We start from the raw sequence: 27,441 nt of genomic DNA, 5'->3' as shown, positions 1-27,441 counted from the left end.
GAGACACCCATTCTGCTGTCAAAATCTGCAACAAAATTCTCAAGTCTAATTGCAAATTTTGGCAAAGAATTGTCGGCAGAATTTGGTAATTTTCAATTCTACATCAAAATATACATGTTAGGGCTCCCACACACTTGCAATTGCGTTTTTTGTTAACGCGATTGACAATGGGACTTTCTATTGTAAAAAAAAACCAACGCACGCAACTGCGTTTTTGGTGAGTTGCATTTTTAACATTAGAAAGTCCCACTGACAATCGCGTTAACAAAAAGCGCAATCGCAAGTGTGTGGGAGCCCTTAGACATGTGTTTCCGCATGGTGCACATTCTGTAGCGTCCTGCCGTATGGGCATAGCCTTGGACTGACTTCAGGCACAAGTGTAGCAGAATTTCCACTGCGCATTTCTAAGGGTATGATCAGACATGGTGGAATTTGCTGTGGAGTGTTAGTAGTGGCCATTCCACAGTGCAAAATCCGCATCAAAAACCGCACACAATTTGGGTGCAGAATTCTCCCCCCATTTGAAGAGGTGGAATCCACACCCCAAATCCAGTGCTGTAGTTGACATACTGCAGATTTAGATTCCGCACTGCATGATTATTTCCGTAGCTGATTTTTTTTAACAGCATTTGGATGAGATTTTGAAAATCTCATCCACTTTGCTGCAGAATTTCTATGCAGAAAGTCCTCATGGAAAATCCACAGTAGATCCACCCTGTGTGGACATACCCTAAAACCACCTGCACATGGAGCGGAAAATTTCTGCAGCAAATCTGCAGCATTTTTGAAAAACCTAGATCAGCAGCATGCTTATATATGGGTTGAAATCCGCAGCAGATCCACAGGCAAATCAGTACCATTTAGTTTCGGATTTGACCACAGCGGATTTACTGCATGCTTCCCGCTGCAAAAAGTCCGCGGTGATTCTGTTATCCCGTTTCCCTGAAAATAAGCCCTAGCATGATTTTTCAGGATATGGGAGGATGCTTGAAATATAAGCCCTACTCCAAAAATAAGCCCTAGTTACAGTGTATGTATGAAGGTACCCTAAGTGTATGTCCACATGGGGCACATTTGCTGTGGATTTTCCATACGGACCTTCTACACAGAAAATCCACAGCATTTATACCGTAGTAGCAGCAAAGTGGATGAGGTTTTAAAAATCTCATCCACAAGCTGCAGAATGGACATACGATGCAGAATTGTAGTCTACATCATGTCAATTATAGCTTTGGGTCTGCAGTGCAGAATCCAGCACTTCAAGTGAGGGTGGTGAATTCCGCACCAAAATTCATGTAAAAACCCATAGCGTTTTTAAATGCAGATTTTGTGCTCCGGATGTGCTGCAGTATGTACCCTAAGAGTGATCCCTGACCAAAAGAGCTTACACTCGAAAGCTTATAAGTTCTCTGCTTTCTTTCAGGTGATGTGCAGCCTCCAGAGGTAAACGTGTAAACTTTAACTACTTCCTGTTTGAGTGGGAGGAGTTTAGGGCATGCTGGGCCATGTAGTATTAAAGGGGTTGTCCAATTAGCAAACAAACACACTTCAATAGGGTTGAAGGGGTAATATAATAAACTGAAACATACTTAGCCCTCAACAGCTGCCTGAATCCAGGGCTACAGCCCTGCTGTAGTCCCGGCATTGGTTGTGATCGCTGACATTGCAGGAACTCAGCTGACTGCTGCAGGCAATGAGAGGCTGCAGAGTCCTGCTCCCGAACTCCTGGCATGATGGTGCTTAGAAGAATGAGTGGCGATGCGGCAGTCTTGCATTGGCTGCAGTTGTCACCTGAGTTTCTCTAACATCATCTGTCACAGCAGTCACTGGGACCACAGCGGGGCTGTAGCGCTTCATCCCAGCGGTCGCAAAGGGATAAGTATGTTTGATTATTATTTTAACCCCTTCAGCCCTATTAAAGTAGGGGCATCCGGTAACCGGCTAACCCCTTTAAGCAGTTGTACGGTGCGTTCACAGTTACTAGTTCGGCTGCTGCTGCTTTCTACCGTAGTGACCAAATGTTACATTGCAGCAAACAACAATTGCGTTTCTTCAGTGTGGTGTTTAGGATTTATCTCAATCTATGCTGCAATTTTGGGGAATTTGCTTAAATAGTAATTGCCCCCTTACAGTGACAGGAACCACCCCTACAATTGCAGAAGCAAGGACCAAATTTGGCTGGTGGCAAAATCCAGATACTTCAGAGCTGCAGTTTATGGCAGCTTGTAGTCAGCAAATAGCAGTCTGCAGTCCTGATTCCATCAGTAAGCCTCAACTGCAAAGGATAAGTGTATAAAGCTTCATTGCGGCCCCCACGGACAGGCGGCTCTGGGACTCTGCAGGACAAGGTGACACAGCTCCCGACATGGTTTCACATTGTGCTTGATGAAGACAATGGAAACCGCACCCATTAGGTGTATAATGAGGAAGTGGGGTCCGAAGACTGCGCAGAACAGACAATATCCTGTCCTCCAGGAACAGGTGCAGAACAGGACATCACCTGTAAATCTCCCATCATGGACACAAATGATCCCACTGCAGCCGCGCTATGGATCGGGGAACTGCAAGAGCATCTTATTAGGAGCGTATGTTATGGAATCACCATGTATGCAATATACAAGTTCTACCACTTACTAAAAGAATTTGAATTTTGATTCCTCCCCCTTTCTAAGCTCTCTGCTTGATGTCAGTGAATAGGAACATTCTTGTTGTCCAGAGGCCAAAAACCTGTACAGCCTTAAAGGGGGTTTATCAGTACCATGAACATTTTTCTTGGCGTAAAATTAAAAAATAGACTATACTCCCCTTTCTTCAGCCCACCGGGATGTGGCTGAGCGACTCCAATGGTCCCGGCTTCTGGGGTGTGCAGGCGCCGAAAGTCAGATGACTGCTGTGAGCAATCAGAGGCCACAGCATCACCATCCTAAACTCCTAGTATCATGGCACCCAGGATTTGAGTGCTGATGCCTAAAATCTGGATGGCAATGCTGCAGCTTCTGATTGGCCAGAGTGATCACCTGATTTCCGCCGACTGTACACTCTGGAAGTCTGGGCCAGGGTTGTGGGAGCCACTCAGCTTCGTCCCTGTGTCGCTGCTGAAACTCACTCAATGCATTTAAAGTAATCTTCCCATTTTAAAATTAAAACTGGCGGACTGCTTAGTGCGCCGCTCAAGGGCTTTTAGGGATAAAAGTAGATGACAGATTTCCTAATGAAGACTCTGTAGTCTGTGGGAAAAAATGCTGAATTTTAGGATTTAAAAAAAAAAAAAAACAGACCGTGACCGAAATTTGGGGAAAAAAAATCGACAAAAAATCTTAAAATAATGTGTTTAAAATGTGATTGATGTAACAGGTCATTTTCCGATGACACATTCCCTTTAAGCTTCAGTTACCAACCCCCCAGTTTGGCAGTTCGTATTTGATGTGTATAACCAGCCATAACTTGGGCTTTTCCTATTATTGTATCTGTGTATTTGCATTGTCACGGTCCTCATACTCTGTGGACACAACGCGTTTCACAGCCAGTGTTGTCTTTCCATACACAGGGCAGAAGTAAACATCCACGTGGCTGACACCAGCGAGCGCAGAGCCGTATCTCAGGATCTCCCACTGACGTCCGCTCCCCCCGCTATGATTTCTTGGGGCCCCGTGCTGCCATCTACAGCTGACCACTGAGATGAATTATGAGGTGTCTGGATACAAAGCGTCATGGAGCCAGATGGGAAGAGCCCGCCTACATACTGGTCGCCCATCTTTGTGTTACCCCGCACGCCTTTCTCCCTTCTCTTGTGTTCTTGGCTTGTTTTAAGTTGCCTGTGATTAATGCATGTAGCACAGGCAGCTAAAGCAAGTCTGGGAAGCAGGAGACATCCGCCGGGTCGGCTGAACTGCGGAAACGACAGCGCTACGTTTTTATATAAGGAGCATTTCTTATAGCAGTGACTTTGTGCTGTGAATGTTCTAATGATCTGATTGGTTTCTATAATGCTTGGATGAGCTTAGAAAAAAAAGGTCAGCTTTTTTTTTTTTGAGAAACGACGCCGCCCCTGTCCAAAGTCTGTGTTTGGAATTGCAGCTCAGCTCCACCATAACTGCAATACCAATCATGGACGAGTGTGGAGCTGCTTCTGCTTTTTCTGCTATCACACCATTAAAATGTTTTTGCGTTTTATTTTATGGGTTTGTAATCTATCTATCACATGATCAGTGCATGTAGACACAATGGTTATCACTCAAAAGCCATCTTTTGAGCGATAACCGTTGCATCTATATGCGCAGCCATCGTGCACTACTCATTCATCGGTGACTCTTATCAGTGCCGCACGGGGATTTTCTCAGCGGGCAGCGCTGATAGTATTCTATCAGCTGATATCCCGCTGGCAGTTCTCAGCAGGACACCAGCTGAAAGCCCCAAGAACAATGCAGCTGTTTGCATATACAAAACAGCTGCTTTTCTCAGAGTTATCAGCGGTGTCTCGCTCCACCTGCATTAACTCTTAAGTAGCTAATTAGCTACTTAAAGTTATTCAAAGATGACCGCTGAAAACTGTCACTCAAACTGTCTTTTCAGCCATTATCTTTCAGTGTAAATGGGCCTTAAGTAAAGTTTACCAGACAAGCTGCTAACTCCCTCCCACCTCCCTTCTCTGGCAGCTGTCATAGGCTCACATAGGGGCTCACATGTATTCCGGCCAGGAAGATAGCTCCTGAACTATCTTTCCTGGCTGTCGTAAAAGCGCTCCTATGCACTATCTTGGTTGGCTTGGTGCTTTTTACACTGCGGGAATATGCTCAGCTGAACTGATGAATTGTAAACCAATGCATCAGATGGGCAGTTTATGTCGGCCAGGCATGAAAGCGCGGCCGATATATGCTCATGTGAATGAAGCCTTAATATGATACGTGTCAGGAGGGAGGATCAGTGCAGCAGAGATGAATCATACCTGATATCTTTGTCTGCTGACCACATCTTTATTTGGTTTGGGTGGAGTCACCCTGTAGCAGATTGTTATGAAGTGAATAGATGTGTGAGCGGGACAGATCTCAATAACATCTGGGAAAACCCATAGAAGCCACAGGGGACAATACACAGCGAAATAGTTGGAGCTGCTCATGCTTGTCAGACTATCAGGTCTGTTGGGGGTCTTGAGCCCAGTCACCCTGTGTGCCCTCACACATCCACTGGTCCCAACACCTCCTAACTGACTGGTCAGATGCTCCTCTCTACTGGTGGTCTGTAGGGGGGGTCCTGAGCCTGGCCACGTTGAGTGCCCTCACACATCCACTGGTCCCAACACCTCCTAACTGACTGGTCAGATGCTCCTCTCTACTGGTGGTCTGTCGGGGGTCCTGAGCCCAGTCACGTTGTGTGCCCTCACACATCCACTGGCCTGAACACCTCCTAACAGTCTGGTCAGACGCTCCTCTCTACTGGTGGTCTGTCGGGGGCGTCCTGAGCCCGGTCACCTTGTGTGCCCTCACACATCCACTGATCCCAACACCCCCTAACAGTCTGGCCAGATGCTCCCCTCTACTAGTGGTCAGTAGGGGGCGTCCTGAGCCCAAACACCTTGTGTGCCCTCACGCATCCACCGGTTCCAACACATCCAGCTTCTCACATCCCAATAATGCGCCCCTGTCAGACTCTGGTAACGGGGTGAAATCTCTTCTCGGCGTCGCAGAGGTATCCAGTGGTCAACAAGCTCTATACAAGCAGAAGAAGAGGTCACTACACACAAGGAGCCTCCGAGAGCCTCTTATAGGCAAAGGAGGGAACCACTTTTAGGGTCTCCGGTGACAACACCGTTCATCTAACCACCACAACTTTCATCATATACAGATCTGCCTGAGATGGAGCTGCAGGACGAGTTTTGCAGCAAATCGACAACTTCTTCTAGGGGCCGGAGTATTTTTGACAGGAGTATATGTACACAGTGACTCCACCAGCAGAATAATGAGCGCAGCTCTTGAGTATAAGTCTGGATTGACATGACCGTATATATGCAGCTATTTATCTGCATGTATACGCCGGCTATCTAATAGAATGTATTGAAACCAATGCATTTATTCACATGACTTATCGTATATGCGCAGGTAAATAGCTGCATATATACTGTTGTATGAATCCAGCCTGAGGCCCCCTTCACGCGGCCATAGGCGTTTTTACATGCACCCGTCGGCGCCGTAAAGACGCGTGAATGGGCGTACAAATCTAACATTTGTGCACCTGTCAGTAGGCATGGCCCCGGCACATATACGCCAAGTCTGCAATGCAGTTGCCTCCCCTTCCCTCCCCCTTGCCGGCTCACCTCCTCTCTCCTTCCCTCCAGCTGTTTGCAATGGGAGTGGGTGGGACGGGGGCAGAGCTAAGCACCCGCTCCCTCCAGGCCCCTTGTCTGCAGCCAGCAATGGGAGGGGGTGGAGCTTAGCTGCACTCCATCCCACCCCCTCCCATTTACAAACAGCCGGACGAGAGAAGAAGGAGAGAGTTAAGCAGTCACGCTGCTAAACTCCCTCCCACCTTCCTTCTCCGGCCGCTGTTATTGGCTCCCATAGGAGCCCATGCAGTGGCCGATGTATTCCAGCCGGAAAGATAGTTCTCGGACTATCTTTTCGGCCGGCGTGAAAGCACTCGGCGCTATATTGGCCCATCCAATGCATCAGATCGAAGCATATATCGGCCGGCCGTGAAAACGGTGTGAGATTTAGGCTCGTGGGAAAGAGCCCTAAGGCTGTTTTCAGATGACTGTATTTTAGCTCTGTATTTGGTCTGTTTTTGCACCGTAATATGGAGCTAATAGAAATATATGTATTTTTCAATGCTGTTGTTAAAAACACAGCAAGCTAATAAAATATGTAACTGAGGATCCGTACAGGACAGGGGCTGTAAATCATCTTTGTTCGGCAGTCAGGCTGTTGGTGTAATGTCATTGGTACCCAAACGCACAAATATGGACAAAAACTTTCTTCATGAATCCTCACTGCGCAAATTTCCTTAATATGATTGCAAATGTTTCTCAGCCCCGACCTTAATATGATACGTATCAGGAGGGAGGATATATTCTGAATAGAGATGAGCGAGTGTACTCGCTAAGGCACATTACTCCAGCGAGTAGTGCCTTAGCCGAGTATCTCCCCGCTCGTCTCTAAAGATTCGGGGAGCGGCGGGGGAGAACGGGGAGGAACGGAGAGGAGATCTCTCTCCCTCTCTCCCCCCCGCCGCAACTCACCTGTCACCCGCGCCGGCCCCCGAATCTTTAGAGACGAGCGGGAAGATACTCGGCTAAGGCACTACTCACTCGAGTAATGTGCCTTAGCGAGTATACTCGCTCATCTCTAATTCTGAGTCATATCTGTTATCTCTGTCTGCTGACCACATCTTTATTTGGTTTGGGTGGAGTCATCTTGTAACATATTGTTAAGAAATGAATAGATGTGTCACAGATCTCAATAACATCTGTGAAAACCCATAGCAGCCACAGGGGATAATGGTGTCATTTGGCTGGAGCTAGCTAAAGGCAATGTCACTTTTTTGATGTATCGGTTGCAGGTACTGTAGTGTTATCAATAGTAACAACCCACCACTAGGTGGCAGTGCATCCCCAGAAGTTTCTCTTCCATGCAGTTGTATAAAGTTCTGAATTTCTTTTTCTTTTCTCTGCCTCCTCCTTATGGATGAACACTTAAGTCCCTTTTACATGGCACGATATCATGCAAATTGCTCATTATTAAATCAGGTGGTTTTCAAGATAATTGTGCCATGTGAACGCCTGCAGTGAAAGACCGATGAGTGATAAATTGCTGATCAGATCTTACATGCAGACCATAAAATCATCATTGGCCTGCTGCTGCATCGTTCGGTTTAAACAGTCAGACGTTCATCTATGAATGAGGGCTTGCTTACTGTGATTATAGGTGAGCGGCACAAAACGATCCCCATCCTGGTGCTCTGACCGATGAGCGCTCCTGTGTAAAAGGCACTTTACTATGGACCTATATATAATTCTCTGTCCGACCTTTCATGATATAAATACATTTACTGGAGTTTCAACTGTCCCTTAGGCCTGTGTCACACAAACATATCTGCGGGTGCAATACACAGTGAAGAGAACCCATTGATTTCAATAAGAGCTGCACTTGCAGTTACCAGCACCGGCCACTACACAGAGGTCGGAGCAGAGATGTCCGCTGCTTCTGCTCCAACCGCTGTGTAATTGTGGCGCTATCAGCGGGCACACAATCAACCAATCGGTCGGGGTCTCGAGTGACGGACCCCAGCCGATCAACTTTTGAGATGTTCATGTCATACCTTAATCACAACCATATAGGCATGTGTTTCACCAGTGAGATTCACCCTGATAAATGAACGCTTTTGGATTTGTGTATTGAAAAAGTTAATCAAGATAATTAATTACTAAAACCTTTGGTAAATCCACTTCTTCTAACACACTTCTCAGGTGAAATAGTCATCATCCGCGATCTTTGAGAAGAGGTGCAGTATTTACGTATCCAGCGTAACTACTCAACTAGCAATACAGTCAGATAGCATGATGTAAAAGATCACTTTAGGAATAGGGGCTACCCCAATGAGGTTCTTCATAGTGCCTTTGGTAATACATTGCCAGATGCTTAGGAGTGTGCTGGTGTCAGGCAGCTGCTGAAAGGGGGCCATTCTGCTGACCCGAGGAAATGGGACAGTTGTTAAACCTTAAAACTAATTGCGACTTATGATGATAGAACTAAACAGGGTCTGGACATTATTAACAGATATTGGGGGATTTTGACTATGGATTGGGATCTCAATGGAAGTATTTCCGATAGACCACAATGCACCTTCTGTAAATGAAGATCGCTTAGAGATAGATTAGTCTATAGTCATTATCAACCCCTGATCAATGAAGAGTTGGTTGGATCATAAACCTCTGGGCATATTTAAGTGCAGTAGGTGTATTACTTACTAGAGATGAGCGAGTATACTTACTAAGGCTAACTACTCGAGCAAGTAGTGCCTTAGTCGAGTATCTGCCCGCTCGTCTCTAAAGATTCGGGTGCCGGCGGCGGCGGGCGGGGAGTGGCGGGGGAGAGCGGGGAGGAACGGAGGGGAGATCCCTCGCTCCCCCCTGCTCACTGCCGCAACTCGTCTGTCACCCGCGCCGGCAGCCGAATCTTTAGACATGAGCGGTCAGGTACTCGACTAAGGCACTACTTGCTCGAGTAGTTAGCCTTAGCGAGTATACTCGCTCATCTCTATTACTTACCCCTTTATTCTACGAGCTAAATCTGTTATTAATCCCATCACTAATTGGGTTTATTATACAGGATATTTGTAACTGTGAGACGAGGGTGGGGGGTGCTGGAGGAGGGGTTATCTCTGCAAATGACCCCTGGACTATGTGGCAAAAATTTGGAAGCAATTTAAAAGGAGGGTTGGCGATCATCTGGGGGATATCCGTCATGGGAGGGATACCGCTGTCACAAGGCATGTATAGGCCAAACATGGAGGTAATCCAGACGTCTTGAAATTCGCTATTCTGGAAGTGATCGGGAAATCTCCACTAGGAGACGATCAGGATAGACAGATACTTTGTAAAGAGGCTGAAGGGATGGAATCCACAGCGCCATCTGGTGTAAACGTGACTCTTTCCTTCGCTCGCTTCTTGTGACCCCTGTACAGATATGGGTATATTTATCGGAAGAAGAAGCATGCTGGATATCGGGCGGAAATATCCTCAAGCTTTATTCTGTTTATACAGGACACTTATTATTCGTGTTCCAATAGTCGCCCCTTTTGGGACATTGGCCAACCAGTCTTCATAGCTGATAATTTTGGACTTTAAAATCGTAATGTTCTTCATGTCCTCGTTCACATTGCTCTGGTTTTTTTGACATGGAATTGTTCAGTATGACTTCTACCATCGCCATATATGGATGTCCTTGTGCAGATATATGGAGCCTTTTTACGTATGTGCATGCACTGTAGCGAGTGTTAGGATGCATGCTTCAGGATTATATGCGCACATAGTGATGGCATTCAAAGATGGCGGAGGTTGGCGTGCATTCCATGGACATGTTGTTAAATCATATACGTTATAGCATGCGTATTGATGCAAGCACACATAGGTTTGACCATAAATGTGCGCACAGTTTATTATCCTGTAGTGTTGCTATGTAAAGATGGTGGAAGTTGGTGTGCGTTCTATTGACATGCTGTGAAGAAATCAATGCACTAATGGTGGATCTGTGTGCTATATAGTCTCAGTATTCCTTTAACAGGTTAGTATTAGAGATGAGGGAACGTACTCGTTTAGGACTATTTCGCAGTCGAGTACCGCTTTTTTCGAGTAACTGCCTACTCTGGTGAAAAGATTCGGGGGCGCCGGGGGGCAGGGGTGGCATGGTGGAGCGGGGGGCAGCAGTGGGGAACAGGGAGGAGCTCTCCCCCCCCCCCACTCCCCTCTGCAACCCCCGGCTCACCCCCGGCGCCCCCCGAATCTTTTCGCCCCAGTAGGCAGTTACTTGAAAATAGCGGTGCTCGATTGCGAAATAGCCCTAAATGAGTACGTTCGCTCATCTCTAGTTAGTATCCATCATCATGATGTCCACATCAGTGGGGGATAGTGGTTGTGTCTGTTCTCCATTTTACCCAATAGATCAATATTCCCTGATGACCCGTCAACTACCTATATGGGAGAAACATATTCGGATTGGATTCGGTGTTGATCTTAGGGTTTTGTAGGATTACAGCAGGGTTATTCTCTGTGGAGTGGGAGCGCCCTCGTCAGGGCGATCGATTCACAGTTAGGTAGGGAGATCATAGGGGCAGTGTGCAATCAGAACATCATCTCTTTGGTTGATTGTCCCTAGAAAACCATCTATGTATGTGGTATCAAAGCTTGAGTCAACAAACCGCAAGTACTACAATGATACCTGCTGTATAACCCTTCACCCTAAAGACCCATTTAGAAACAACGATTATTGCTCAAAATGCGCTCAAAAGACAACTTTTGAGCGTTCACTTGGCATAAATGTGTAAATAAAGGCTCACGCTGTATGCAAAAGACAAGCAGGGCCACTTCTCTTCTGCATACAGCTGTTTTCTTCTCGGAGCACTCAGGTGGTATCCAGCTGAGCGCTCTGAGCGGGGTATACAGAAGACAGCTGGAGTGCTATCTTCTGCATACTCCTGCTGTGTTCTTGGAGTGCAAAGCTGGTATACAGCTGAGCTTTTTTGGAGTGCACAGCTGGTATACAGCTGAGCACTCCGAGTGGAGTATGCAGAGCACAGCTAGAGCGCTGTCTTCTTCATACTCCAGCTGTGTTCTCCGAGCGGGATACCAGCTGAAATAATAGTATCAGCGGTATCCCGCTAAGAACTCAGTGTGCAGTCCTAATAAGACTCATCGTTGCCTTTCAGTTTGCTAAAAGATAACGATGAGCGAATCGCTAACGAAAACTGAATGATGTCCGCGCGTTTAGACCCAACGATTCTCGCTCAAAAGATGGCTTTGAGTGAATTTTCAGCGAGAATCGTTGGGTCTAAACAGGCCTTAAGATCAGGCTCACACAAGCATCTCACAGTGTGCAGGCTGCGAGAGATACATGTGTGGCATGCAGCTAGCACATGACATTGCATACTGGCTGCGTGCTGTCCATTGCCAAGTACTACCTTGGTGTGTATGCGCGTGTAATACCTGCCAAGATAGAACATGTTGCAATTTTTCTTGTGGGTGTATTTCACGCAAGTCTTGTGAGGGGCAGCATAGCTTCCTATGGCAGATTGGTACAGCGTATTATGTGCGCAAGACCCTTACACGTAATATGCTGCACTGACACGGCCATGTGAGCTGGCCTTGAACAACACGCATATACTGTATATTTTTTGTCTTATTATTTTATGTGTATATTGGGACTAGTAATGCACGCACAAATGCGCATAAATGTACTTACGTCTGTAGGTAAAAATATGCAATAGCGAACACAGAAACTATAGGTTGATTAACAGGGGTCTGCCACTTAGGACCCCCAGCAATCAGCTGCTCATTGGACTGCAGTCAGTGTGTATGGAGCCAAATGTTGACAGCTGCATACGCTCGGTAGGAGTTGGATTGGTATTGAATGCTTTGTAATAAGGCTTGAATTCAATGGGAGCTGTGCCTGCAATACCAAACCAGACCATTGTTATAGAGTATGCATGGAACTGTCAGCTTCCTGCTCCATACACATCAGCAGCAGTCCTGCTCATAGCTGATCACTGGGGGTACCTATCCTATCCTGAGGAAAGGTCATCAATAGTGCAGAACCACTTTAATGGACCTTAGAAAAGGGTGTTATTTCATAGGAAAGGATGTGGGTCAACTGCTACAGCTTAGTTCTGTTCCAGCTTTCCAATTTCAGGCAGAATCTAATACTCTGCCACTTTCATTGCTCTGACATACTAAGGCTGGTGTGATATCCAGACCCCGGTGCCTGGGAAGGTCCCATACTCTCTCTACCACATAAAAGAACACCCGATAGTTGGGAGTTGCTCAACAGATTTTGCATTTGGACCTAGGAGCTTCCAGTTTTCCTTCTGTTCTGGATTTAATATTAGGGCTCTCCATCATTCTCCCTGCTGTCTGCAATGACAGGCGGGATATTAGGAGATTGTCTATAGTTTTGTGCCATATCCTGCTGGAGACTGAGCAGAGTCAGATAAACATCTCCCCCATTGATATTCATGGCAGACTGGGAGCTGCTGTATCTGATGCATCTCACCGGCAGCGAGCGCTCGCACATCTGCATTCTCTGCGGCTGCTGCTCAAACAAAGGATTTTTCAACCAATATTCATCACATACATAATAGACAGATTTGTATGTTGTTGTTCCTCTTCGCTGTCAGGGGGGTCTTACACTATGTGTCATTGTCTGTATTCACTTTACTCATTGTCATTAATGATCATGTAATAAATACGTATGTGCAGATGATTGCTGGTTTTCCTGCTGTACTGTGTTTAGCGAACAGAAACAGTCGCACTCTGTTTTGGGTTGAACTTTGCTAAAAGTTTGGTTCGTCTTGAACTTAAACCTCGGGTGGTTTGTCTCAGCCGAACCCACTAAAATGGCTTCTACTTCTTTTCCTTCTTCCTCTTCTTACTTTCTTTATCCCTTGATTTCTTTCTCCTTTCCTTCCTCCTCACCTCCTTCCTTTTATTCTCCATCTTTCTTTCTTTCTTTCTCCCTTTCCCCCCTCCTTTTTTTTCTCCCTTCCTTTTTTTTTCTCCATTCCCTTTACTCTCTCCCTTTATACACAGATTGTATGGCTCTTACTTAGTGTTATCCACAAGTTTTAGAGGTGCTGGTGAAGTTCTAATTCAGTTCAAACTAATTCACACCAAAGGTGCATAATTCCATGTAAATGTGGACATGGAGAGTCTCATCTCGATTAGAACTCATTTCCACTCAAATATGACATTAAATACAATTAGATTTGATCTTGGATGATCATTCAAGATCGCAGAGAGCAGAGCTGCACACTGAGCCACCAGAGAGCCGGCTGTTGGATTTAACACATAACAGAATTGAGCAGCTTGCACTGTATTGTATAACGGCAGAGATCAAACAATACAAGCTTTTAAACTTTTTTTGCAAATACACTGAGTGACCCCTTTTTTAGACCCTCTCATGATTAGGTCTTCCCTGTATAGAAATTATCCTGTGACCCCGGAGTGCGGCATAAAATCACTCGACAAGTTTTCCATGGATCGGTTTTAGTGTGAATCCACATTAGACGGGAAAATCCAGCGATCGGAGCGACTTCCAACTGGGCAGCTAATAATCTTATGAAGAAATGTTCTTATGAGCACCTCAATAGCAAAATTCTATCAGTCCATAAAATGTGTCTCACTACATGTGAGGCTCAAAACAAAGCTTACTAATGTGTTCTTAGTGAATTCATGAGCACATATTTGTAGACAATGAGAACCAATCACAAGCAGGTATCAAATAACAACCACTGAAAACACAGACATGTAATAAGTCATATGATTATGAATTACAATACTTCTAAACGACAAGCTAATAAATGTATAATAGATCAGTTCATGACTTGTGGTTGGATCCCAAAGGCAAGATCCAAGCTGCTTCTTTGTTCAGTTGTACCTTCCTCACCTTATAGGTCGATTAACCCTATCAATACCAGAATAAATCAGATTACTAACGTCTCTGCTATTTATTTCAATACAATGTCAGAAACATTGTTTCTCTATTTCAGCAACATGTTCTGTGATGTGTTTTCAATTCCCTTATTGTAGAACCCACATAAATTAGATCACACACAGTAAACTGGATGATACTGGAAGAAATAGCGGAGCACGCAGAGCTTTTTCTTCCGGTAAAATGACGGGCAGCTGAACAGAAACCGAACAGATCCCATGAGTCCACTCGGCGCTGTTCAGTTTCATCAAAAGATGGATCCATTTGGCCAGAGGATTCCCCTTTCCTGCTCCCTGAATGGAGCAGGAAAATAGAATGCCCAACACAGATGTGACAGTAGCCTAAGTGTGAGGGAATTGCATGATTCCCCAGCGCTGCGAGAAATCACAAAATAATGAAGCCAATGGCTTCCAATGGCTCCATGTACATTTGCAATGTTTTAATGCTTGCGATGCAGCATGTCCATTCTTTTTGTGGTCTCACCCAGCAGCGCCAGCCCCATTGAAGTCAATGGGTGAGGATCACAATCCTTTGCCACTGCTATGACAGCAGTGGCAGGAGACTCTCCGCAACGAAGATTTTCGGCGCTTCTGCTTGCAGGCTCTGCACTCTTCTGCTGCTCCTCTGGCCGGGGATTAAAAAAAAACACCTCCTGAAGCACTGCCTCTGATTAGCTGAGTGCTGTGTGTGCATCCAAAGGGTTAACATGCAATAAAATGCAATGAAACAAAGTATTTGAAAAAAAGGTGACATCTAATCATTTATTGCAAGTCACAATATCACCCAACATTTTTTGCGCACACATTCCCCGCTCACAAAAAAAAGTAGTACTTGCTCTATTTTCCTGTGTATTTGTGCACCAAGAGCCCCATAGAAGTTTATGTGAGGTACACAAATACACAGTCAATACCCACGCAAATGCGCAATATGCTGTGTAACACCACGGCGAAAAGAACACATCTGGACCTCATTAGGCTAAATAGCCTTTTAAATTGGGGTGGAGGTGTTTTGAGCACGCATATGAACAGGCCATGCGTGTGCAAAAAATATAGTGCTATGTGCCGATACACTTGCAAAAAATGATGCCAATATGCTACACTGAAGCCGCCCTAACAAACTGTTACAACCAACACGGCTGTCATTCCCATTCTGACAGGGATCGTCAGCGAGACTCCAGAATGACTAGTAATACTGATGTGGTGATATCAATGCATAACTAGTCCGGAAATCCACAATAATCAGATTAGATCCAGGTTCTTACAGTGCGTGACAATTTACGTCCCCTTTACAATGGATGGCTGTCATACAATCATAAAATGGTAGAGTTGGAAGTGACCTCCAGGGTCATCAGGTCCAACCCCCTGCTCAGTGCAGGATCACTAAATCATCCCAGACAGATATTTGTCCAGCCTTTGTTTGAACACTTCCATTGAAGGAGAACTCATCACCTCCCGTGGTAACCTGTTCCACTCACTGATCACCCTCACTGTCAGAAACTTTTTTCTAGTATCTAATCTGTGTTTCCTTCTTTCAGTTTCATCCCATTGCTTCTAGTCATTCCTTGTACAAATGAGAATAGGGCTGATCCCTCTGCACTATGACAGCCCTTCAGATATGTGTAGACCGCTATTAAGTCTCCTCTCTCAGCCTTCCTTTTTTTTGCAAGTGAAACATTCCCAGATCCTTTAACCGTTCCTCATAGGACATGATTTGCAGACCGCTCACCATCTTGGTAATTCTTCTCTGAACTTGCTTTAGTTTGTCTATGTCTTTTTTAAAATTGGGGTGCCCAGAGCTGGACACAGTATTCCAGATGAGGTCTGACTAAGGAAGAGTAGAGGGGGATAATTACCTCACATGACCTAGACTCTATGCTTCTCTTAATAAATCCCAGAATTGTGTTTGCCTTTTTGGCTGCTGCATCACATTGTTGACTCATGTTCAGTGTATGATCTATTAGTATACCCAAGTCTTTTTCATTCTGCATGTGTTTTCTTCATTTTTCTTGCCCAAATGTAGGACTTTGCATTTCTCCTTGTTAAATACTAGAGATGAGCGAGCACCAAAATGCTCAGGTGCTCGTTACTCGGGACGAAATTATCGCGATGCTCGACGGTTCGTTTCGAGTAACGAACCCCATTGAAGTCAATGGGCGACTCGAGCATTTTTGTATATCGCCGATGCTCGCTAAGGTTTCCATTTGTGAAAATCTGGGCAATTCAAGAAAGAGATGGGAACGACACAGCAACGGATAGGGCAGGTGAGGGACTACATGTTGATCTGCATCTCAAGTTCCCAGGTCCCACTATTAAGCCACAATAGCGGCAAGACTGGGCCCCCCCCCAACAACTTTTACTTCTGAAAAGCCCTCATTAGCAAGGCATACCTTAGCTAAGCACCACACTACCTCCAACAAAGCACAATCACTGCCTGCATGACACTCCGCTGCCACTTCTCCTGGGTTACATGCTGCCCAACCCCCCCTGCATGACCCAGTGTCCACAGCGCACACCAAAGTGTCCCTGCGCAGCCTTCAGCTGCCCTCATGCCACACCACCCTCATGTCTATTTATAAGTGCGTCTGCCATGAGGAGGAACCGCAGGCACACACTGCAGAGGGTTGGCACGGCTAGGCAGCGACCCTCTTTAAAAGGGGCGGGGCGATAGCCCACAATGCTGTACAGAAGCAATGAGAAATATAATCCTGTGCCACTGCCATCAGGAGCTGCACACGTGGGCATAGCAATGGGGAACCTATGTGCCACACACTATTCATTCTGTCAAGGTTTCTGCATGCCCCAGTCAGACCGCGGTTTTTTATAAATAGTCACAGGTAGGTACAACTCCGCAATGGGAATTCCATGTGCACCCACAGCATGGGTGGCTCCCTGGAACCCACCGGCTGTACATTAATGTATCCCATTGCAGTGCCCATCACAGCTGAGGTAACGTCCGATTAAATGCAGGTGGGCTTCGGCCCACACTGCATGCCCCAACCTGACCGGGGTTTTTCATTCATAGACACAGGCAGATACAACTCCCTATTGTGAAGTCCCTGTGGACCCACAGCATGGGTGGCTCCCTGGAACCCACCGGCTGTACATAAATGTATCCCATTGCAGTGCCCATCACAGCTGAGGTAACGTCCGATTAAATGCAGGTGGGCTTCGGCCCACACTGCATGCCCCAATCAGACTGGGGTTCTTTAGAAGTGGACACATGCAGTTACAACTCCCTGTGGACCCACAGCATGGGTGGCTCCCTGGAACCCACCGGCGGTACATAAATATATCCCATTGCCTTGCCCATCACAGCTGAGGTAATGCCATGTTTAATGCAGGTGGGCTTCGGCCCACACTGCATGGCCCAGTCAGACTGGGGTTCTTTAGAAGTGGACACATGCAGTTACAACTCCCTGTGGACCCACAGCATGGGTGGCTCCCTGGAACCCACTGGCGGTACATAAATATATTCCATTGCAGTGCCCAGCACAGCTGATGTAACGTCAGCTTTAACGCAGGTGGGCAAAAAATTAATTGGATTACACTGTAGGCGAGGGCCCCAAAAAATTGGTGTACCAACAGTACTAATGTACGTCAGAAAAATTGCCCATGCCCAACCAAGAGGGCAGGTGAAACCCATTAATCGCTTTGGTTAATGTGGCTTAATTGGTAACTAGGCCAGGAGGCAGCCCAGTTAAAATAAAAATTGATTCAGGTGAAAGTTTCAACGCTTTAATGAGCATTGAAACGTATAAAAATTGTTTACAAAAATTATATGACTGAGCCTTGTGGGCCTAAGAAAAATTGCCCGTTCGGCGTGATTACGTCAGGTTTCAGGAGGAGGAGCAGGAGGAGGAGGAGGAATATTATACACAGATAGATGAAGCTAAAAGGTCCCCGTTTTTGATGGTGATAGAGAACGATGCTTCCATCCGCGGGTGCAGCCTACGTATTGTTTAGGTATCGCTGCTGTCCCCTGGTGGAGAAGAGAAGTCTGGGGAAATCCAGGCTTTGTTCATCTTGATGAGTGTAAGCCTGTCGGCACTGTCAGTTGACAGGCGGGTACGCTTATCTGTGATTATTCCCCCAGCCGCACTAAACACCCTCTCTGACAAGACGCTAGCCGCAGGACAAGCAAGCACCTGGGCATATAGTGCGAGTTCAGGCCACGTGTCCAGCTTCGACACCCAGTAGTTGTAGGGGGCAGAGGCGTCACGGAGGACGGTCGTGCGATCGGCTATGTACTCCCTCACCATCCTTTTACAGTGCTCCCGCCGACTCAGCCTTGACTGGGGAGCGGTAACAGTCTTGCTGGGGAGCCAGAAAGCTGTCAAAGGCCTTAGAGAGTGTTCCCCTGCCTGTGCTGTACATGCTGCCTGATCTCTGCGCCTCCCCTGCTACCTGGCCCTCGGAACTGTGCCTTCGGCCACTAGCGCTGTCGGATGGGAATTTTACCATCAGTTTGTCCGCCAGGGTCCTGTGGTATAGCATCACTCTCGAACCCCTTTCCTCTTCGGGTATGAGAATGGAAAGGTTCTCCTTATACCGTGGGTCGAGCAGTGTGTACACCCAGTAATCTGTAGTGGCCAGAATGCATGTAACGCGAGGGTCACGAGATCCTAACATGAAGTCAGCCATGTGTGCCAGGGTACCTGTACGCAACACATGGCTGTCCTCACTAGGAAGATCACTTTCAGGATCCTCCTCCTCAGGCCATACACGCTGAAAGGATGACAGGCAAGCAGCATGGGTACCCTCAGCAGTGGGCCAAGCTGTCTCTTCCCCCTCCTCCTCATCCTCCTCATGCTCCTCCTCCTCATCAACGCGCTGAGATATAGACAGGAGGGTGCTCTGACTATCCAGCGACATACTGTCTTCCCCCGCCTCTGTTTCCGAGCGCAAAGCGTCTGCCTTTATGCTTTGCAGGGAACTTCTCAAGAGGCATAGCAGAGGAATGGTGATGCTAATGAATGCAGCATCGCCGCTCACCATCAGGGTAGACTCCTCAAAGTTTCCAAGGACCTGGCAGATGTCTGCCAACCAGGCCCACTCTTCTGTAAAGAATTGAGGAGGCTGACTCCCACTGCGCCGCCCATGTTGGATTTGGTATTCCACTATAGCTCTACGCTGCTCATAGAGCCTGGCCAACATGTGGAGCGTAGAGTTCCACTGTGTGGGCACGTCGCACAGCAGTCAGTGCACTGGCATGTTGCAGGGTGCGCAGGGTGGCAGCGTCCGTGTGGGACTTGCGGAAATGTGCGCAGAGCCGGCGCACCTTTCCGAGCAGGTCTGACAAGCGTGGGTAGCTTTTCAGAAAGCGCTGAACCACCAAATTAAAGACGTGGGCCAGGCATGGCACGTGCGTGAGGCTGCCGAGCTGCAGAGCCGCCACCAGGATACGGCCGTTGTCACACACGACCATGCCCGGTTGGAGGCTCAGTGGCGCAAGCCAGCAGTCAGTCTGCTCTGTCAGACCCTGCAGCAGTTCGTGGGCCGTGTGCCTCTTCTCTCCTAAGACGAGTAGTTTCAGCACGGCCTGCTGACGCTTGCCCACCGCTGTGCTGCCACGCCTCGTGACACCGACTGCTGGCGACATGCTGCTGCTGACACATCTTGATTGCGAGACAGAGGTTGCGTAGGAGGAGGAGGAGGGTGGTTTAGTGGAGGAAGCATACACCGCCGCAGATACCACCACCGAGCTGAGGCCCGCAATTCTGGGGGTGGGTAGGACGTGAGCGGTCCCAGGCCCTGACTCTGTCCCAGCCTCCACTAAATTCACCCAATGTGCCGTCAGGGAGATATAGTGGCCCTGCCCGCCTGTGCTTGTCCACGTGTCCGTTGTTAAGTGGACCTTCGCAGTAACCGCGTTGGTGAGGGCGCGTACAATGTTGCGGGAGACGTGGTCGTGCTGGGCTGGGACGGCACATCGGGAAAAGTAGTGGCGACTGGGAACTGAGTAGCACAGGGCCGCCGCCGTCATCATACCTTTGAAAGCCTCCGTTTCCACAACCCTATATGGCAGCATCTCCAGGCTGATAAATTTGGCTATGTGCACATTTAACGCTTGGTGTATTACCAGTAGTGCAGAAACAGAACGCTGCAATTAAATGTGCCGCTTATTGGCCTGTGGTTGGAGGTTGACTTCCCTTACGGAACGCACAGCAGAGCCAGGAAACAATTTTGCGCACGCCTGTAGTGAGACGTAGGTGCGTATGACTGAGCTAGTGGAATTCACAGCGCAGAAGCAGTCAAGTGGCCAAAGGCCAGTAGTAGGCCTTAAGTATTTTGCTTCTATTTTTTTTTAAATGCTGAGCTGATACAGCAGACAGATACTGTATACAGCGTATAATATTATGTATACTGTTTTCCTCTGGCGGGATGATGGCGATCATGTAACAGAGACAGCAGATCCAGGAAACAATTTTGCGCAAGCCTGCTGTAACGCTTAGCTGCGTATTAATTATGACTACTACCCCCAGCAGATAGATACTGTAGGCAGCGTATAATATTATGTATACTCTTTCCCTCTGGCAGGATGACGGCGATCATGTAACAGAGACAGCAGATCCAGGAAACAATTTTGCGCAAGCCTGCTGTAACGCTTAGCTGCGTATTAATTAGGACTACTACCCCCAGCAGACACGCAGTAAACTGAAGATGGTCACAGGCAGCCCAAATATAGTATTTTCCCCCAATTTTTTGGAAAAAGCCCACTGCCTATATAGCCTGAATATCTCTTTCCCTGCCTCACCAGTACTGGCCCTATACTCTGTACAATGACTGCAGACTGCGGACGCAATGCTCTGCACGCCCGATATACAAAAAAAAAAGTTGTGCAACACTGCAAAAAGCAGCCTCAACAGTACTGCACACGGTCAGATGTGGCCCTAAGGAGGACCGTTGGGGTTCTTGAAGCCTAAAATACTCCTACCGCTCTCCCTATAGCAGCTCCACCAAGATACCACTTTCCCTCAGCTATGTCAGAACGCATCTGTGGCGAGCCGCGGGAGGGGCCGATTTATATATTCGGGTGACACCTGATCTCACCAGCCACTCACTGCAAGGGGGTGGTATAGGGCTTGAATGTCGCAGGGGGAAGTTGTAATGCCTTCCCTGTCTTTCTATTGGCCAGAAAAGAGCGCTAACGTCTCAGAGATGAAAGTGAAAGTAACTCGAACATCGCGTGGTGCTCGCCTCTAGTAACGAGCATCTCGAACACGCTAATACTCGAACGAGTATCAAGCTCGGACGAGTACGTTCGCTCATCTCTATTAAATACCATTCTGTTAGTCGCTACCCACTGTGCAAGCTTTTTTTAGATCTTTTTGAATACTCTCTCTCTCTTCCCTAGTGTTAGCTATCCCTCCTAGCTTTGTGTAGTCAGCAAATTTGATCAGTTTCCCATCAATTCCTTCCTCCAGATCATTTATAAAAATGTTGACTGACACTTGGCCTAGGACAGAGCCTTGTGGTACCCCACTTGATACATTCTTCCACTTGGATGTGTAGACATTTATGACTAGAGATGAGCGAACGTACTCGGATAAGCACTACTCGTCCGAGTAATGTGCTTTATCCGAGTATCGCTGTGCTCGTCCTGAAAGATTCGGGGAGCGCCGCTGCTGACAGGTGAGTTGCGGTGGGGAGCAGGGGAAAGCGGGCGGGAGAGAAGGAAAGAGAGAACTCCCCTCCGTTCCTCCCCGCTCTCCCCTGCAGCTCCCCGCTCCGCGGCGCTCCTCGAATCTTTCAGGACGAGCGGGGAGGTACTCGGATAAAGCACATTACTCGGACGAGTAGTGCTTTACCGAGTACGTTTGCTCATCTCTATTTATGACCACTCTTTGAGTACGATCACTCTGTTGCAAGCCTCAATTCATTATTAGCTTTAGCTTTTCAGACACTTGCCCCACAGTTTCTGCAGACCGCATTATATAATTCTTTAACTATTCTTCCTCTTTCTATTTAATAAACATATTTTTCCTCATTCTTAACATGTGTGCAAGTTCTGCGTTCATCCATCCTGGTTTCTTTAAATGCTTACCATTCTTCATTCTTTTAGAGATTGTTAACGATTGTGCTTTGAAAATCTCATTTTGCAGTATTTCCCAACCTTCTTGGACATTTCTATCCTTAAGAACATCCAGCCATTGGATTCTTCTTATCCTCTTTCTAAGTTCATTTAAATCTGCCTTTCTGAAATCCAACCTTGAGGTCTGAGTTTTCTCGGGTCTTCCTTCCCTTATCCAAAATTCAAGGATAGCATGATCACTGCCTCCTAAGGTCCCAGCCACCCTTACTTCCTCAACCATTCCCTCCCTGTTGGTAAGAATTAGGTCCAAGATAGCAGATCCCTTGTTTTCTCTTCTACCTTTTGGAAGATAAAGTTGTCAGCAAGAGCGGATAAGAATTTGTTGGATCCATTACTTTTACCTGAGAGAGATTCCCAACAAACGTCTGGATAGTTACAATCTCCCATTATCACTATGTCATGCTTTTTTGAAAGCTTGGCCATCTGATGTAGAAAGAGTTCATCCATCTCTTCTGCTTGTCCAGGTGGCCTATAGTAAATGCCTACAATGGTGTCCTTTCTGTTGTTCTCTCCTTGTATTCTTACCCAAACAGTTTCTACAGAACTCCCAGCCCTGAAGCTTGAATCTCCGTGGAGATTAATGTTTTCCTAACATACAATGTAACACCTCCGCCCCTTTTATTAGATCTGTTTCTTATAAATAAGTTGTATCCTACAAGCCTTGTATTCCAATCATGTGTATCACTCCACCAAGTTTCCGTGATGCCTATGACATCATATTTCTCTTCCTGTGTTAGGAGCTCCAATTCCCCTTGTTTGTTTCCCATGCTCTGTGCATTTGTGCAGAAAGATTTTAGTTTGTGATCAATGTCTCTTGCTCTTCTACTTGCCTTCTGAATTTTTTGTCTTTTTTCTTTCTTTCCATTTCTAATAGCAAGGGTCTTAAATGTATTCATTAGCTGTATATTTTTACCTGGCCTTTCATTTCCCTGTCAGGAGCTTCAGCGCCCCCGAAAGTTGTCCTAGTGATAATCGCTGCTGTGTTTTCTCACAGGAGCAAGAATTGCTCAGTGAATGAAAGCAGAGCATGCGAGCAAACACTTCACCCACCCGCCTCCATTAACAGTAAGGCCTCAGTCAGACGAGCGTGTTTTTTGCATGCAAAAAAATGTGCTGCTCGCATTTGCGGAAAATGCGTGAATGGGCAAAGTTTCATATGCGCAGCGCCTGAAACTTTGCCCAATCACTGGAGCAGTTGTGCTTGCAGAATTGCAGCTGATCAAGGAAGAGTGAGAAAAAGCTCCGCAGGGTTTCAGGGTTTTTCTCAGAGTTGGGACAATGAGCACGAAGAGATGGAGTGGGGCTATGGGGAAACCCCCCATAGCTCTGCTCACTGTCCTTGCTCTGGGGAACCCCCCACCCCCAAAGCAGTGCTGTCTCTCTCTGCTATGAGGAAATCCCGAGGGATATTTCCATAGCACAGAGAAAGTAGGTTTGCTCCTAGCCCAGCCCTTAGCCACACCCCTCCATGGTTTGCTATGGGGACTCTCACTGAGAATCCCCATAGCAAACCATTGATAAGGCATGGGTAGGGGTGGGGTTAGGAGGGTGGATACCTCTAGCACCGCCTCTTCCTCCCATGCTCTCGGGAAAGCCCTGATACCCACCCCCTGTTTCTCCACGCTATAGAGAATTCCCTTGGGGAGAGAGATGGGGGGAGTCCCCTACTGCCCACCCTCCCACTGCTGGGGAATTGCCCAGCAGGGGGGCAATAGTAATACCCCGCTGCTTACAGCAGGATATTTAAAAGATGCTGCCCAGAAGCAACTTTCAATTGTCATGTTGTAAAATACTGTTCGTCCCCGCGGGGATTAATGGAACCCTCGGGGAGTCCCCTCATTCCGTGGGGACTAACAGGAGTTTACAGCGGGACATTTGAAAGGTGCTTCTGGCCAAAAGCACCTTTTAAATGTGCTGCTTTAAGCAATGGGAGATCTGTTCCATGCACATGAGTTTCTATTAACTCCTGCTCCCATAGGCGCGCACCTCACATAGTGCATGTTCTATCTTTCTTAGGTGCACACTGTTTTGTGCCTCTAATTCCTCACATATGAACACTTCTATAAAAACCCATTGGATCTTTTAGGAGCGTTCATTTTCCGCACACGTATAACACGCTCGTCTGACCGAACCCTAAACAGGCAGTTGCTCATAGATGACCGCATGCTTATACGGGCCGATCGGCGTTCGGTTGTTATGTCTGCAGAAACTGAACATTGAACGAATTATCGTTCATTGTTCAGTCATTGCTGGCATTTACGTTCAGATTCCCGCGATCCAGCGACAATCTGATCGATGATGAGCCTGTGTAAAAGGGCCCTAACATGGCTGTTCTAACAGCTGCTACAGGTGCAGCTTTCCTAGGAAATTGCAAGGCAAATCAGCCCAGGTTGGTTGTGATATATATGATAGTGGTCATGCATTGCTACATATTAGGTCCTTATTCACACAAGGGTTTTTACGTGGATATTTAACCACATTTATATTTTTGTCAAAAATCGCGACCATGTGAAGCATTGGCTTCCAATGTATTTGTTCAGATGACTGATTTTTAGCCGTTGCACCGGAAAAAATAGAACGTACACAGCCGAAATCGCCAACTGAATTTATACGCTGCCGGAAAAGATATGTTTTGCCCCATCATTTTGACCAATATATGTTGGTGGCTCCCATAGACTCCTATAGGAGCTGCAAAGAAAGGGAGGGGGAGGAAGCTTAGCTGTGTCCAGCGCTGGGAAGAGTCTACAGGTGGCTCTATTTAGGCATTAGAAGTCATTCTGGGGATTTATGCCGAGCGAGGAATTTCCAGACTGTGGCGTTTTATTTTGCTAGTATGTCGCACCCGGCCGTGTGAAACGCAAAATAAGCTCTGGACTTGATCACGACTTTTCTACATTCATGTGATTTTCATCCGTGTTGTGGCCAGCGTGAAAACGAGTACACTTGTGTGAAGAAGGCCTAACCAGGATGATTTATCATTCAGGAGGTAGGTAAAGCTGGGTGACCATCCCTGTGGGAGTAATATTGGTGGTCATCCATCTTAGCCGGAAGCAGATACAGCAAAGTGATGCAAGAGGATACACGATGGGGCTTATTTACTAATACTGTCTAAAACAGAGGCGTAGCTTGAAGCTTCTGGGCCCCAATACAAAACCTGTAACAGGGCCCCCAACTATAATCCTTTATTCATAGTACTGGGCTCCCTATATGTAGAAGAGAGATCTTATGGGCCCCATAAGGCTCCTGGGCCCAGGTGTAACCGCATCCCCTGCACCCTCTATAGTTATGCCTAACAGTGCAAACTTAGACTAGACAGTCTTAAAATGTGCTAGATTTATCATAGTGACTCTGCTAGATGCTAAATCTGTCATCGACTATTGGTGACTAGAGATGAGCGAGCATACTCACTAAGGGCAATTGCTCTAGCGAGCATTGCCTTTAGCGAGTACCTGCCTGCTCGAGATGAAAGGTTCGGGTGCCGGCGGTGGGCAAGGAGCTGCGGGGGAGAGCGGAGCGGAACGGAGGGGAGATCTCTCTCCCTCGCTCCCCCCCCCCCGCTCCCTCCTGCTGACAGCCGCTACTCACCGCTCCCCCGCGTCGGAACCCGAACCTTTCATCTCGAGCGGGCAGGTACTCGCTAAAGGCAATGCTCGCTCGAGCAATTGCCTTTACCAAGTATACTTGCTCATCTCTATTGGTGACCCATTCTGAGGACAGGTCATCATTCGTTTAGTGCTGGAAAGCATCTTTAACCTTTGGGTTAAACTCTTAAAAGTTCCTACAATTATTAGAACAAATTTACTATTCAAAATACAGAACTTTTCTCGTGCAAATTGTACCAGAAAACCATCTTACATGCTTTGCATCACATTTACTATCAGGGACATTGACAAACTGTCTTATGCCAGAATTCTGGTGTAGAACAGTCACAAATTTTGGTGCAACTTTTGCATAATTTTGTGATTTTTCTACTTTCTGCATGACTTGTTATCCCCGTAATGTAAGGAGCTGTAAGACCTGCTCACATGTACTGACTGCGGACAGGATACGGATCCCCAACACAGCAGGACTATAAGATCCCTGGGACGTTCACATGTTCCACGTCTAATGTTGTGTACCTGATGCGCTGCAGTAAATGTCCTGTTGGGGGTCTTTATATTGGGGAAACAGGACAAAAGCTGAGAGCCAGGATGAGATCTCATCGCCACTCAATCAGGCTTCTTTCCCATGAACATATATCAGCCGTCCGTTTTCACGGCCAGCCGATATAGGCTATGTTGGGAGAGATAAGATTGGTGAACGGGCACACAAATCAAACATTTGTACGCCTGTTCAGACGGCATGGGTCCCCTTTTCCCTCCCTCCCCATCACAGCCTCACTTCTCTTCTCCTCCCCGCTCGTTCTTTGCAATGGGAGGGAGCCGGACGGAGACGGTGCTAAGCGCCATCCCGTCCCACCTCCTGCCATTGATGGCTATTGACCGGGGGCGGGGAGAGGGTGGGAGCTTAGCTCCACCCACATCCAGCAATGGAAGGAGGCGGGGCGGACAGCACTTAGCTCCACCCCTGTTCCGCCCCCTCCCATTTCAGAGAGCCAGCGGGAAGGAGAGGACAGTCGAGCCTGCATGGGTGGAGGAGAGCAGAGGGAGTGTGTTTAGCAGATGCAACTAATATAAGTAGAGGTTTGCGACTTCATATATTAGTTACATTATGTGCCAGCGGATAGGATACTAAGATCAGTGTTGAAAAATGTCAGTATTAGTAAATTTACCCCTTTTTTGTTTTTAGACACTTTCAGACACTTTTTTTTGACTCATCCGAAAATAGGCGTGGTTTACTTCAAAGGGGGGGTGGACTATAGTGTGCCAAGACTTTCACCATACTGTGCCAAAACTTAGCCAAATTATAGGTAGTATAAACTTACACTAGACGGTCTCAAAATTCAATATATTTACCACCCTGCATGAGTCAGTGTGATGAAGTGGCGCGTTCTAAGACTGTCTTTCTGTTATTTTGCTCTGTCTAACTTTTTGATAGTATAAGTGAATGTGCCCCGTTGTCTTCCTTTCCTCCTTCGGGCGCTCCTATAGTTCAGCCCTACTCCCTGGCATGCCTAGGGTACCCACAGTCTTTATTTGCACAAATTGCTAACATATTG

At 47.0% G+C, this 27,441-nt stretch overlaps 2 protein-coding genes across 2 annotated transcripts in view; one reads left to right on the top strand and one right to left on the bottom strand.

Moving 5' to 3' along the window:
* The window catches only part of CRYBA2 (crystallin beta A2), a 32,167-nt gene extending 30,525 nt beyond the window's left edge, over positions 1-1,642 (bottom strand). The window contains exon 1 of the mRNA XM_066577361.1: positions 1,590-1,642. The gene's annotated coding sequence lies outside the window, so the exon portion shown is untranslated. The remainder of the gene's footprint in view (positions 1-1,589) is intronic.
* Positions 1-27,441, top strand: part of TYW5 (tRNA-yW synthesizing protein 5) — a 964,030-nt gene that overhangs the window by 63,006 nt on the left and 873,583 nt on the right. The window lies entirely within an intron of this gene.

This window comes from Eleutherodactylus coqui, chromosome 8 (genome assembly GCF_035609145.1).
Source record: "Eleutherodactylus coqui strain aEleCoq1 chromosome 8, aEleCoq1.hap1, whole genome shotgun sequence".
NCBI lineage: Eukaryota > Metazoa > Chordata > Amphibia > Anura > Eleutherodactylidae > Eleutherodactylus > Eleutherodactylus coqui.
This window is presented reverse-complemented; position numbering and strand designations above follow the sequence as displayed.